Source organism: Vipera berus (assembly GCF_964194415.1).
Source record: "Vipera berus genome assembly, chromosome: 1".
NCBI lineage: Eukaryota > Metazoa > Chordata > Lepidosauria > Squamata > Viperidae > Vipera > Vipera berus.
In genome coordinates, this window is record NC_138202.1 from 11,547,346 (window position 1) to 11,563,187 (window position 15,842).

General features: G+C 42.1%; 2 protein-coding genes across 2 annotated transcripts in view; one reads left to right on the plus strand and one right to left on the minus strand.

Annotated features, from left to right (window-relative positions):
- TMEM221 (transmembrane protein 221) overlaps nucleotides 1-15,842 on the plus strand; it is a gene marked incomplete at its 5' end in the record, with an annotated part of 267,333 nt that overhangs the window by 210,498 nt on the left and 40,993 nt on the right. The window lies entirely within an intron of this gene.
- The window catches only part of MEF2B (myocyte enhancer factor 2B), a 74,539-nt gene that overhangs the window by 18,480 nt on the left and 40,217 nt on the right, over nucleotides 1-15,842 (minus strand). The gene's annotated exons all lie outside the window — the stretch shown is intronic.

Sequence of the window (15,842 nt, forward strand, 5' to 3'; positions counted from 1 at the left end):
TGGCCGCCACCTAGAGGCCAGGGTATAAATAGCTGCATTCACAGCCCTGTTCCTCAGTACAGTTCCTGTAAGCAAATAAAGAATGATTCTTGCTGAACGCCTTGTCTTGTCAATCAAGCAACGAACCCTGTATATAACAAGGACTACCTTAGAAAGCTGGCCATTGGCATGTATTTGTAACAGCTGCCCTCAGGGTCACGTTGATCACCACTTGTAACCTTCCCAGCTGGGGGAGGCCAGATTCGCTTAACAACTGCATGATTCACTTAACAACTGCAATGATTCATTGAACAACTGTGCCAAACAAGGTCGTGAAATGGGGCGAAACTCACTTGAACAGCTGCCTGTCATTGTTTAGCAATGGAAATTTTGGGTACAATTGTGGTCAAGCGTCAAGGACTATCTGTACACTATAAATATTATTATACAGGCAGTTCTCGACTTACAACAGTTTATTTAGAGATCATTCAAAGTGACAACAGCACTGAAAAAAGTGACTTGTTTTTCACACGACCATTGCAGCATTCCCCAGGATCACATGATCAAAACCACTTGCTTGGCAAGTGGTTCATATTTACGACGGCTGCAGTGATCAGAATTTGCACGCTTGGCAACTGGTTCATATTTATGACTGTGTCCCAAGGTCATGGGGTTTCCCTTTTGCAACCTTCTGACAAGCAAAGTCAATGGGGAAGCTGGATACACTTAACCACCGTTAACAACTGCAGCGATTCACTTAAAAGTACGCTACAAGGAAAGTTGTAAAATGGGGCCAAACTCACTTAGCAAATGTCTCACTTAACAACAGAAATCTTGGGCTCGGTTGTGGACGTAAGACGAGGACTGCCTCCATTACACTTTCAGCATCTAAGGATCCAGCCGTTAACAGCACCGCGGAGGGTCTGAAAACGGTTATTGCCGGTTTCAAGGAGCTTTCCATTCGCGTTGGTGAATTCCAAGCGCTGGTATTTTTCATTTCCCTGCCCTGCTGTTTGCTCTCTTATCTTCTGCCTCTTAAGCATCTCAGATTATATTTAGCTGATCAGAACTAATTTTAAAGAGATGGAAGGAAACGGTGACCAACTTCCCATGACCCCAGTGCGGAGGGCTTAATGTGTCATCACCCACGCAGGGCACCCAAAGGTGCATTCAAGCAAGATGTTTGTCCGAGGACTGTGATGGGAAGGGGAAATTGAAAAAAAAAATCCCATGGGGAAGCCCCTTTCCTCCCTCCTCCCCGCCTGTTTCCATACAGAAAACATTTTATTTGCAAAAGGCAACCATCTCAGTTCTTTAGAAGCAGTGACAGCGATTTACGGACAGGGCATCGGCTGGATTAGAGTCTGGCAGTAATGGCCAACAATTTCATGTTGGTACAGTTTTCCGCCGCCTCAAAGAAAAAGCTGCATATCTGTTTGTGTCTCTCTTTTAAAAATAAAAAATAAAAAATGCACTTCCCCCCCCTCCATGTCTTGTTTATTTATTTTTTTGTTGTTTTAGTTAAAAAAAAATCTCTTTTTTTTTCTTTTGGAGTTTTGTATTTTACCTTTTTGAATAAATATAAAAAGTTAACAGCAAAAAAGAACTACGGGCAGTCCTCGGATTGCAACAAAAGCCCTCTCAAAATCTCATCTCAAGTCTAAACAGATCTCCACGGAAATATTTGGCTGATTAGAGCCAGAAAAAAAGATTTATTTAATTATTTAATTCATTAATTAATGTGCCGCCCATCTCAATATTCAAAGATGTTGGGGTTGCATCAATCATTTGCTTAAAAGAAATCTCACCTCTTCAGTGAAATGAAACAAAATGAAGTCAAGAAAATAAAATAAAATAAAATAAAATAAAATAAAATAAAATAAAATAATAAAATAAAATAAAATAAAATAAAATAATAAAATAAATAAAATAATAAAATAAAATAAAATAATAAAATAAAATAAAATAAATAAAATAATAAAATAAAATAAAATAAAATAATAAAATAAAATAAAATAAAATAAAATAATAAAATAAAATAAAATAAAATAAAATCTTAGACTGTCTCACTAGCAATTTTAAAACACAATCCTCCAATTATTAAACAGCAAAACAATACAGGTAGTCCTCTACTTACAGTTCATTCAGTGCCTATTTGAAGTTACGACGGCACTGAAAAAAGTGACATGACCGTTTTTCACACTTACGACCGTTGCAGCATCCCCATGATCAAAATTCAGATGCTTGGCAACCGGTTCAGATTTTTGACGGCTGCCTTCTCCTGGGATCACGTAATCACATTTTGCGACCTTCTGATAAGCAAAGCCAATGGGGAAGCCAGATTCACTTAACAATTGTGTTACTAACTTAACGGCAATGGTTCACTTAACAGTTGTGGCAAGAAAGGTGGGGCAAAATTCACTTAACACATCTCACTTAACAACAGTCAAGGATTACCTGTATTTGCTACACTTAGCTTTAGCTATAATGAGTTGTTAAAATAAATGTTAAACAATGTCCAGACAGCAAAAAGAAAAAGTTGTAAAACACTTCACCTCAATATCAGAAAAAGGCCCACGGTTGCTTTTTATTTTTCTGGCATCTTCTTTAAGGAAACTGAAATAAACTTTGGGTATCTCCACTGCTTTAAACAGAATTACAGAATTACACCTTGGCAGGCCAGTGTTCTAAGCTTGGAAACCTGGACTGATTAGGGTTTAATTAGGTTTGTTTTAAGGGGGTGAGTTTTAATGTTATTAATTTATTTATTAAATCATTATCCCACCTTTATTACTTTGTATGTCACTCAAGGCTGTGAATATACATAATACAGGTAATCCTGAGGGCCTGGAAATCAAAAAGGACACATTGCATACATGACTTGGTTTTGGAAGGAGATCTGAGAAACTTCTATTTTTTAAGAAAGAAATCCTTGTGATAAGCCTACTTTATAAGAATTATGCTACAATTTTGTTGTTTCTTTTCTTTTTAAATATGGCCCTCTCTCTCTCTCTCTCTCTCTCTCTCTCTCTCGTAATATATAAACAAGCACAAAAGAGAACACGAGACAAGGATAAAAGAAAATAATGCAACTAAATAAACCAGGTATTTAAAAGCATCCTGGAGACTACGGCCTTCTAAAATATAAATTATTATGAGCAATTGAATATGTCACTTTAGAGGGCTTAAGAATCACTACCAAACATAAACTAAAAATATTTAACAATGACCCTGCACAACGCTATGCAAACCACTGAATAGAACTGAGCACTATAGTTAAGTTCAGTCTTAATCACTAAGAATCGATTCTGAGTTAGCAATCTTATAAAATTGAAATACACGTTGCAATTTTCAAGTGTTTCTCTAGAGCGGTGCTTCTCATCCTTGGCAGCCTTCAGTTGTGTGGACTTCACACACTGAAGCTGAAGCCCATACCTCTGAAAATGAGCAACACTGCCCAACATTACCAGAACTGCGCTGCAAAAGCTGACCAGCAGATGGCAGCAAAAAGATAAGGAAAATCCTATCTTTCTGCTTCCATCTAGTGGTTGTCTACCTTTTTGCAGCTTATATCTCGTGGTCCTAGTTTCTTCCTAAAATGAAGAGTCCGGGTGTCCTTTTTCAGCAATCCAGATCAGCAAAACGGAACCTGAGAACCACATGCATCCCTGAGGCCACAAATCACCCATTCTTGCCCCAAACAAAAGCCACACACCTACACACTTCAGCGTCCACAAAAGAAGGAAGGAGTGTCAGCTGTTCTGCTTTTAAGCCAAGGCAGTCTGAAAACAGAGGAAGAGGGCAAGGAGTGTCTATATCAAAATATTTCAAAAAGCTAAGGAATAAACCAATCAAACTAAGGTATCAAAAAGGTGAGCCTCAGTTTGCTGTCGCTTAGCAGGCAATTTTAAGAATACACCTTTAGCTCCATTCTGTACCTGGCTGCCCACCAGAAAGACAGTGCTGGGTAGAGACCTGATTGGTTGGCAAAGCTTATGTAAAAAGATCTACAGGTTTCATCAGCCAAGTCTTCCCTAGAAAGCTCATTAAGGAAACCGGAAAGCTGCGTCGATTTCTCATCTGCAAGGGCTAATTATGGAATAAAAATTAATATTATAGATGTTAATGGATCCAGCATCCCAGCTCCAAACAAGGAGCACGCCGTGTTTTCTCAGCTATAGAGTTTGGCTTTCAGACAATTTTTATAAGAGATATAAAACAATTAGGTTTCCAATCTTTTTGATGCTAAGAGAGAGAGCTGTGCAATCTGAATCAAGACTGGCTTCGGGATCCTTTGGAAAGCTAACTTCCTCCAAATTTTTACTCCACTTTGGAACTGGAGGTTCTTATGCTCGGTGAGGCTGATTTTGCATGGCGAGAGCCTCAATATTCCTATTAAAATCGTTCATACTTGCCCCCAAATATCCTGTGTGTACATACAATACATTGCGTATCCCTCCTTGTTGGTGTAATATTTGCAATCACAACCGAGACCAGAATTTCCCTTGCTAAGCAAGGTGGCTAAGCAAGCCACACCCCATATTTACGACCTTTTCTTTGCCACAGTTGTTAAGTGAATCATGCAGTCATTAAACTAATACAGCTTCCCCCAATCGCTTTGCTTGGTGGGAGCCAGTTGGGAAGGTTGCAAATGGCTATCACCTGGCCCCGGGGTGCATGCAGTTGTCACAAATGCATTCCAGTTGCCAACCACATCAATTTAGATCACATAACTGTGGGGACGCTGTGACGTTAAATGTGAGAAATGGTTGTAAGCAGGGGTTGGATTCAGCCGGATCGCACCACTTCGGCAGAATCGGTAGCTAATTTTTCGTTGCCCAGGCCCAGAACGGACTTCTGGAAGTGGCATCCACACAGAGAACCGGTTGTTCACATATTTGAATCCCACCACTGGTTGGAAGTCTCTCTTTTCAGTGCTGTTCTAACTTTGAATCCTCACTAAATGCATGGTTGTAAGTCAAGGACTACCTGTACGATACGTTGGCTTGCAAGACTTTCTCTTGATTAGAGACCCTCACTTGCTGTCTTCTGAGCTTTTTGGATTCGTGCTGGAGGCCATCTTCAGGGGATCTAGCAGTGTGTGTGTGTGTGTGTGGTGTTCTCTATGTGGTATTTACAAACACAATAAATTCCACACACAGACCAGCACATTCTCTGCTAGACAGAAAAGTTCCCTTGAGGATGGTCTCCAGCACGAGTCGAAAGCTCGGAAGACAAAATCTTTGGTCCCCGTGACTGACCCAGATTGGATCCTGCAACTTCAACCTGGGACACGTATATTCGCCTTCATTCGTTGCCTAGAATATAGTGTCAGCTTTGGGGTAAAACTGAACTTCAGCTGTGCTTCTGGCACACTCATCAAAATGCACCCGGGACTAATAGTGTCCTTATTATTAAGCAGGGTTATCCTCACGATTAAGAGTAGCCAACCTAGTCTCTCTTTGAGGAAGATGAGAGGTTGAAAAAAAATGTAAAAAAATAGATAAGTAAAAATCAATAGTCCAACATTTTGCAGACTGCGTTCTGCAGAATCCTAGCGTTCCACATCCTTGGATAGCAAAGATGGCCAACAAGAAAGTACTGGAGCTCATAACACCAGACATGTCAGTGAGAAGGCAAAAATCACTTATTTTGGCCATGTCATACGGGGGAATTCACCGGAGAAAGCAATTGTATTTGGAAGAGTTAGCGGTAAAAAGGAGATGAGGATGCCAAAGAATGCATTGGCTGGATGCTATCAAAGCTGACACCAGCCAGAATACAGAAAAACTCAAAAAAGTAATACAAGATTGGAACAGGTGGAGCAACCTGGCCCATAAAATCACCAAGAGTCGGACACGGCTGAATGGATAACACCATCATCAACGTTCCACAAAATGAGGTTAAGGCTAAGGGGAAAAAACATTCATGCAAGCACAGATAATTTTCTGCCTCTTGAGCTTTGGCTTCCTCATCAAGGAAACTGGCTAATTCTTCTTTCCGACTAGAAGCCTTTTTTTCTCTCTCTCTTCTTTTTACGGCTCCTTAATGCCTTTATTCAGGGTGGAATCAGAGCAACTGAATAGAGCTGAGCATTTACTGGCTGGATGCCCTTCCTGATGCCTATGTTGAGTTCACAGCAGATATTTTTTTTCTGTGCGCCCTAGCAGAGAAACATCTGCCGCTGCCTAGGATTGAACTCTCAACCTTCCGAGTGGTTTTTCTTCAGATCATATGAATCTTTTCACCTTTCAGCTAGAAGCCTTGAAGCTTTGCAAACCCTTGGGCTAGGCCAGTGATGGAGAACCTTTTAGAGACTGCCAAACTGCAACCCAAAACCCACTTATGTATTGTTGGGTGCTGGGGGGCGTGGCCCATTCAGTGGGTGTGGCCAATTGGGTGGGCGTGGCTGCAGTGGTAACAGCAGACTGGGTGGGAATTAAAAAGTTCAATCAATCAATTCCAACTTGGTGAGATCTTTTTTTTTCCCCACGAGAAGTTGAAATTGATTGATTGATTGGACTTTTTTTTTTTGCACACGGCAGCAGAGGCCTAAAGCGAAAAGGTTTTATAAAACCCAGCTGAAGGACTGGGGCAACAGTGTGCAGGACCACAGAGAGGGCTCTGTGTGCCACCTGTGGCACACGTGCCATAGGTTCGCCACCACAGGGCTAGGCCTTGCTTGATAATCCTCTGGTGGGCTTTGCATTTTACAAGTGACATAAAAACCCTGGAGTGGGTTCAGCAGAGAGCTACCAGGATGAAAACGGCTTTGGGAATGAATGAATAAATGAATGGCTGTATTCAGCCGGCAAAAGGGAAGACAGAACAAGAATGACAGAGTTGAAAGGAACCTTGGAAGTCTTCTATTTAACAGTGGTGTCCAATCTTTTTGGCTCCACAGCAGCGGCATGGGGGAGGGTGGTTTCCTGCGCGCAACCTAATCTCACACATGCGCAAATAAAGTTTCACTTTCGCTTGAACAACCCAGTTCCCAACAGGTCGTGAACCGGTCCCGGTCCATGCAACAGGGGTTGGGGACCCCTGCTCTAGTCCAACTCCCTCCTCAACCAGGAGACCCTATACCAGGGGTAGGCAACCTTGGCTCTTTTATGACTCATGGACTTCAACTCCCAGAATTCCTGAGTCAGGAATTCTGGGAGTTGAAGTCCATGAGTCATAAAAGAGCCAAGGTTGCCTACCCCTGCCCTATACTATACTACTCTAGACAAATGGTTGCCTTTTTTTAAAAAAAAAATCTCCAGTGTTGGAGCACCCACAACTTCTGGAAGTAAGCTGTTCTACTGATGAATTATTCTCACTGACAGAAAACTTCTTAATTCTAGGTTGGATCTCTCTTTGAAAAGTTCCCATTCCTCACTTCTCATCTTGCCCTCAGGAGCTTTTGAGAATAGGTTGACCCTATTCCTCTCTCTAACAGCCCTTCAAATATTGGAAAACCCCTATCCTATCGCCCGTAGTTCTCCTCTTCCATTAGACTAGATGATCCTAGTTCCTGCACTCATTCATTGTAAACACCTAAAAAGCAGTTGCAAAAGAGGACAATTTGTTCTCTTTTAAAATCAAAAGCAAGATCATGAAGAGCAACAAAGATGATTAGGGGACTAACAGTTGCTGGAATTGGGTATGTCTAGTTTGATGAAGAGAAGGACGAGGGGTGACAGGATAGCAGTCTTCCAATATCTCAGGGGTTGCCCCAAAGAAGAGGGAGTCAAGCTGTCTTTTACAAAAAAAGCACTGTGTGTGTGTGTGTGCGCCACACTTGGAATACTGCATCCAGTTGTGGTCACCACGATGTACAAAAGATGTTGAAACTCTGGAAAGAGTGCAGAGAAGAGCAACAAAGAGGATCAGGGCACTGGAGGCTAAAACATACGAAGAACGATTGCTGGAATTGGGTATGTCTAGTTTAGTGAAGAGAAGGACGAGGGGGGACAGGATAGCAGTCTTCCAGTATCTCAGGGGCTGCCCCAAAGAAGAGGGAGTCAAGCTATTCTCCAAAGCACCTGAAGGCAGGAGAAGCAGCAACAGATGGAAACTAACCAAAGAGAGAAGCAACCTAGAACTAAGGAGAAATTCCCTGACAGTGAAAACAATTAATCAGTGGAACAACCTGCCTCCAGAAGCCATGAATGCTCCAACAATGGAAGTTTTTAAGAAGAGACTGGACAGCCATTTGTCTGAAATGGTATAGGGTTTCCTGCCTAAGCAGGGGTTTGGACTAGAAGACCTCCAAGGTCCCTTCCAACTTTATCATCATCATATTATTATGATTATGATTATGATTACGACTTTGGTTGAAATTGAAAGAAAGGGGAGGCAGGCTAAATAATAGGGAAGTACAGCTAGTCTTTGAGTTATGACCATTCATTTAACGACCATTCAAAGTTACAATGGCACTGGAAAAAATTGGCTCATGATTGGTCCTTACATTTACGACTATAAGAGATGACCAGGCTGAGCCTGAGGGAGGGGTCAAGCATGTCATGAGTCCCTTCTCAAGAGATCTAAGTCCAGCCCATCTTGAATTCCACTAATTCTTACCTATTGCCAATTTCCTTGACTGTTAGTTCAGATTCTCGTAGAGAGTTTAAGTGTGCAATAAATCTTTATATTCATTTGAACTGCCTAGGTTTCCTGATTTCTTGCACCTGATAATGACCGTCGCAGAGCCCTTGTGGGCACATGATCAAAATTCAGGCATTTGGCAACCAGCAGTTATACAAGGATGCAGCATCCAGGGGTCAAGTGAGCATCACATGCAATCTCCCCAAGGATTCCAACAAGCAAAGTCAATAACAAAACAATAGGGTTGGAAGGGGCCTTAGAGGTCTTCTAGTCCAACCCCCTGCTCAAGCAGGCAACCCTATACTATTTCAGATTGGTTATCCAATCTCTTCTTGAAAACCTCCAGTGTTGGGACTGCCCACAACTTCTGGACGCAATGGGGGAAGTTGGATTTGCTGAACAACCAATGACTGCATCAACAAGGTTGGAAAATTGGCTGTGACTCATTTAACAACCATACTGCTTAGTGATGGAAGTTCCAGTCCCAACTGTGGTCATAAGTTGAAGGCTACTTGTAGTGGAATAATATGACATTGGGGAACTCCTGCTTTAGAGACAGTCAATCAGGGGCTGGATTCCCACTCCTCATCATGGACCTGATCAGTTCTGGGAAAGACTAACGACAACCACAGCAGCAACATTTACTCAAGCATAACCCATGTTCTATCACTAAAGCGGTAAAGCATTACGGCTCTATCAGTCCTGGAAATTTTATTTTATTTTTTGAAAATAGCAGAATCTGTGGCCTTTTGAAAAAAGTTTGAAAACCCCTGATTTAGTTGACACCTTTTCTAACTTCCTAAAAAGAATGTGAAAGCCCCAGTTGACAAAAGCGGCAACGGGCAGAAGAGTGTCTCTATGGGACCAGTTGGTGACAACCATGACACTGAGAAAAAAGGGAAAGGGGTCTCCAAACTTGGCAACTTAAAAACCTGTGGACTTCAACTCCCAGAATTCCTCGGCCAGCCTTGTTGCTGGGGTTGTTAAGTTGAAGTCCATAAGTACAACAGAATAACAGAGTTGGAAGGGCCCTTGGAGGTCTTCTAGTCCAATCCCCTGCTCAACCAGGAAATCCTGTACCATTTCAGATAGATGGTTGTCCAATTCCTCCAGAGTTGGAGCACCCACAATTCCTGGAGGCAGGTTGTTCCACTGATTAATTGGAAAAGGAAATTTCTCCTTAGTACTTGGTTGCTTCTCTTCTTGATTAATTTCCATCTGTTGCTTCTTGTCCTGCCTTCAGGTGCTTTGGATAATAGCTTGACTCCCTCTTCTTTCTGGCAGCCCCTTAGACATTGGAACACTCTTATCATATCACCCCTAGTCCTTCTTTTCATTAAACTAGAGATACCCAATTCCAGCAACCGTTCTTTATATGTTTTAGCCTCCAGTCCCCTGATCATCTCTGTTGCTCTTCTCTGCACTCTTTCTAGAGTCTCAACATCATGATGACATCATGATGACAAACCTGGATGCAATATTCCAAATGTGGCCTTACCAAGGCATCATAGAGTGGCATTAACACTTCACATGATCTCGATTCTGTTGCTCTGTCTTAAAGCTGCCAAGTTTGAAGGCCCCTGATCTAGAGTTTGAATGAAGATGCTCTAATCTGCTAGCCCGAAGCTGATGAGGATGTGCAAGGAAGTAAGAGGGTGGACTTAATTGTGAATGAAGGGGCTAAAATGTAGGACAGAATAAATGAATTGATGTCATTTGAGTTGTTATGGGCAAGTAATGTAGGGATCCATGGGGTGGAGATTAATGGCACGTTATGCTTCAATGAATGGTGACAACAGGAGGACCGGATATACATTTTGGGGGATTTTGTGGTACATTCTGAGCAGTCAAATTAATCTACCATAGGTACCACCTGAGGGGCTACAAAAAAAAGAGATGGAACGATTGAGAGAGCCAGGTCTAGTTATATGTACATACAAGTAATCCTCGAGTTACAACCATCCATTTAGAGACCATTCAAAGTTACAACAGCAGTGTAAAAAGTGACATGACCATTTTTCACACTTAACGACCGTTGTAGCATCCCCATGGTCACATGATCAAAATTCAGATGCTTGGCAGCTGGCTTGTATTTGTGACGGTTGCAGTGTCCCGGGGTCATGTGATGACCTTTTGTGACCTTCTGACAAGCAAAGTCAATGGGGAAGCTGGATTCACTTAACAACCATGTTACTAACTGAACAACTGCAGTGATTCACTTAACAATGGTGGCAAGAGCTCATCTTCCTTCCCCTGTCCTGACCACTTCCTACAAGGGGACGATTGAGAGCATCCTGTCATACGGCATCACAGTCTGGTTTGGAAGCATCACTGTTTCAGACAGGAAGGCGGTGCAGAGAGTGGTGAGGACGGCAAAAAAGATCATTGGCAGTTCCCTCCCCTCCATCCAGGACATAGCACAGAAGCGTTGCTTGAACAAGGTCCGTATGATTATCTGGGACACTACTCATCTTCTTCATAACCTGTTTTCCTTGTTACCTTCTGGGAGGAGGCTTCGTGGTATCCGAAGCAGAACATCCAGATTCAGTCACAGCTTTGTTCCATAGAGTATTAATCTTGGTGAACTCTCAAGCTTTCTCCTTCCGTTATGTATTCAAGATGAACGGCGATTAATATTTATATGTTACTTATATGTAAGTTTGTAGGTCTATACATATACTGTATATAATATGTTTTTAAATGTGTGTTATGTATGTGTATACTTTGAGAGCAAGAAATAAGGAAAACTTATCATAGCAGATAAGCAAGACGGGTTCAGCAGAATAAATGGAAATTTTAAAAATTATGAAATGATTTGGATAAAACTACAGGCAGAAATACTGCAGATATTTGAATGGGTATAATAGTAATGAGCATGCAGTTTGCATGATTCAGTTAACAACTGAATTCGCTTAACAAGCATGGCAAAACACATAAAATTGGGTGCGACTCACTTAATGACCGCTTGCTTAGCAACAGAAAGTTGGTTCCAGTTTTGGAATAAGCAGAATCAACCTTCTAACAGTTTACATATGACAGCCATTCGTTCTAAATTGGTAATTTTCATTTAAGACCATGAAATTAATTTCTTTCAGAAGCACCATTTGAATTTGCCTGATGCAAAAAATACTCCTGTTTTTGTACCAGAAGACCTCCATGGTCCCTTGCAACTCTTTTATTCTGTTATTCAACAAAATCGGTAGTTCTGTAAAAGATCTGAATTCACATTACATACACTCCTCCAAAAATGCTGGGCTAGAATGGAATTTCATTTCCCTTACTGTATATAATTTATGCCGTGGGGGGGGGGGGAAGGGAACCCTGAAAAACATACCTTAGATCAGTGTAAAGTATCTAAAAAAGAGTTCTGAGTTTTGAGCAATCTTTAATCAAGTAAGCAATAAGGGCATTTTTTTCTGTGTTTAAAATGCAAAGTCAGCCCAAGCAAACTTTGCCGCCTTGCACTTGCAAGGAAATAAAGAACCAAGTAGGCATCACAAATACACAGACATACACAAACCACTTGCCCTCTATTTGGAAACCCCAAATTAGTCTTTGGACTGGTGCCCAGAGGCTTGTATTCCACCATTTTCTCTGGTTTCGTTTGCGTTTCTAAACATTTGATCCTGGGAAAAATAATGTGGAAACAAAAGCCGAAAATAAAGAGCATCAGGTTAAGCCAAGTTCAAAATAGAACAGACAGCAGGAAACTGCCAGCCCGGCTCTGTTGTGACCACAAGAATAGGTAGCCAAGAAGAGGCTCTCCTCGCATTTTACGGCAAAGCAAAAATCTCCTTTCACACAAAGCTTCTGTATTTCTCCCTTTTTCTCCCCCTAAAACCCAGGATGCAACAAGCGAAGCTAAGCTTGCGTTTCTTTTCCCAAGGATGTGTGTGGACATTTTGAGGGTCTGTGGTTGTGTTTGCTTTGAGGTTGTTGTTTGGTCCAATTTCTGACTTAGTGAAGTTTAATTTAATTTATTTAATTTAATTTATTGAATTTATATACCGCCCTTTCCCGAAGGACTCAGGGCGGTTTACAGGGTATAATTTTAAAACATTAATACAAAAATTAAGACCAATTTAAAAAAGATTAAACTAAGTCCCTGCAACATGTAAAACCCCAGTTAAAACCCAATTAAAACTCAGCCTGAGCCGGAAAGCTCGAAGAGCCAGGTCTTCAGGTCTCGGCGGAATGATCGAAGGTCGGGGGCAGTCCTAAGCTCCACAGGCAGCTGGTTCCAGAGGGCAGGCGCCCCCACAGAGAAGGCCCTCCCCCTGGGTGTCATCCGCCGGCATTCTTTGACCGGCGGCACCCTGAGAAGACCCTCCCTGTGGGAGCGCACAGGACGAAGGGAGCTTGATGCCGGCAAGTTAGGAGGACAATTGTCTTTTGCTTCTTTTTTTTACACACAGGAAGAAGATTTGGGAGCCACCAAAGAGAAGGTCCTTCCTCCATGCCTGGCCTAAGAACATTCCCTCCTTGGTGTTTTCTGAGTTTGGTGGTTTTCCTGCAGACGTTTTATTTACCAAAATTAGGTAACGCCATCAGTGCTAGAAGAGGAGAGGGTTTGCTCTTATTTTTATATACCAGTGACTTGCTCGGCCAGTGTTAGTGGGGGGTGGCTTGGTGGGTCTTGATAAGGCTATTGTTTACTGTTCGCTTGCTTGTCTGCGTAGGTTAATCTGCTCTACTGTGTTCCCCGTAGCTATTTATGTTTGTGAAAGTTGGGCCTTAAAAAAGTAAGACAGAAAGATAATCAATTCGTTTGAGCTGCGATGCTGGAGAAGGCTCCTGCATATTCCATATACAGCAGAAGTGACTAATAATCAAGTACTGGAATGCATAACACCAGGCACGTCACTAGAAGGCAAAAACTGCATTAAACTGCATCTTAACTTATTTTGACCATGTCATGTGTGGGGGAATTCACTGGAGAAAGCAAGAGTTTTGGTTACCACGATGTAAAAAAGATGTTGAGACTCTAGAAAGAGTACAGAGAAGAGCAACAAAGATGATCAGGAGGCTAAAACATTGATTGGTATTGCTAAGCACATTGATTTGTGCTTTAAATTGTAAGCCGCCCTGAGTCTTCGGAGAAGGGCGGGATAAAAATGGGATTAAAAAAACAACATACAAGGAACGGTTGCTGGAATTGGGTATGTCTAGTTTAATGAAGAGAAGGATTGGGGTGACATGATAGCAGTGTTCCAATATCTCAGGGGTTGCCACAAAGAAGAGGGAGTCAAGCTATTCTACAAAGCACCTGAAAGCAGGACAAGAAGCAACGGATGGAAACTAGTCAAGGAGAGAAGCAACTTAGAACTAAGGAGAAATTTCATGACAGTGAGAACAATTAATCAGTGGAACAACCTGCCTCCAGAAGTGGTGAATGCTCCAACACTGGAAGTTTTTAAGAAGAGACTGGACAGCCATTTGCCTGAAATGGTATAGGGTTTCCTGCCTGAGCAGGGGGTTGGACTAGATGACCTCCAAGGTCCCTTCCAACTTGATGATGATGATTGGAAGAGTTAGCGGTAAAAGGAAGCCCGGCCTTCAAACTACACAGTGGCCAAACACCATCAAAGCTGACATCAGTCAGAGCACAAAAAAACTCCAAGAAGCAGTTCAAGAACAGAAGATATGGAGAGACACGACCCATAGAGTTGCCAAGGGACAGACACGACTGAATGGATAACACCATCATATTTCTCAGCTCTGGCAGTTCCTTGACAGGGGCATTGTTTACTTGATTGATGGTCTAGTTCAGGGGTAGGCAACCTTGGCTCTTTTATGACTTGTGGACTTCAACTCCCAGAATTCCTGAGCCAGCCATGTTGACTCAGGAATTCTGGGAGTTGAAGTCCACAAGTCATAAAAGAGCCAAGGTTGCCTACCCCTGGTCTAGTTAGTGCTAATGTTGGTGTTAATTGCAAACTACTCTACAGGTAGTCCTCACATAACAGCCCCTATTGTGACCACAATTGGGATTCACTGCCAACTTCTCCACTGACTTACTTCTCCAAAGCCAGCTTTGAACTGCACAAAAGGCGAACAACGTGACAGTGAGATGCTGCGATGGTCATGAGTGCGAGGACCGATCATAAACTTACTTTTTCAGAGCTGTTGTAAGTGAGGACTGCCTGTATTCCCCTTGACAGGAAGGGGATTCTACTGGGTATGTTTATCCAAATTGCAAGATGGGAGGCACAATGTCGCAACTAGAGTCCTGCGATCTAAATAGGCCAGGATTCTGATTGTGACATGTACCTTTCAAATTATAGGTTGTTTTTTTTAAAGAAAAAAATCCCTTTTGGAAAGATGATCAACACACCATGACCCACTGGGTAAATACTCTGGATATTTAGAGCTACCAATAAAAATAAAAAAAAATAAAAAAATAAATTCTGTTCTATTTTGTTGTGGCTGAGACTTAATACAGAACTGCTATTTTAAAGAGGAGTTTTATCCACCAAGTTTTACTTTTCCCTCCGCTAAAATTGTTTTCTCAACTTCTACAAACTTTGAGGATGCAGCCTGTTTGTACCCCAGCCTCTTCTGCATGGAAAAGGATGTTTTGGCTCTGAAAGGATCAGCTTGAGATAAATGTATCCTACAACAGGAATTATAATTGAACATTTGGCAATACGTGACTCCCCTCAAAAAAAAGGCTCCTTGTCTATGGTTTCTACACTTCCTATACACTAACCGTGTTCTGGGGGGCTGCTGGATAACATCTGAATAACCACAATTTTCCTATTCCAGGTTCAGGTATGAGAACCAAGCTATGGACATCCAGATTCAAATTTATCTTTGGCTTATTGACTATAACTGGACTTGCTATAGGATAAAATCGGGCTAGCCAATTCATGGCTTTGGGCTGTTGTTGTTGTTAGTTGCGAAGTTGTGTCTGGCCCCTCGTGACCCCATGGACAACGTTCCTCCAGGCCTTCCTGTCCTCTACCATCTTCTGGAGTCCATTTAAACTCACGCCTACTGCTTCAGTGATTCCATCCAGCCACCTCATTCTCTGTCGTCCCCTTCTTCTCTTGCCCTCAACTTTTCCCAGCATTAGGCTGAACCCAGTGAGTCCTTCCTTCCCATTAGGTGGCCAAAGTATTTGAGTTTCAACTTCAGGATCTGGCCGCCTAAAGAGCAGTCAGGGTTGATCTCCTCTAGGACTGACTGGTTTGAACGGCTTGCAGTCTAAGGGACTCGCAGGAGTCTTCTCCAGCACCATAGTTCAAAGGCCGCAATTCTTTGGTGCTCAGCCT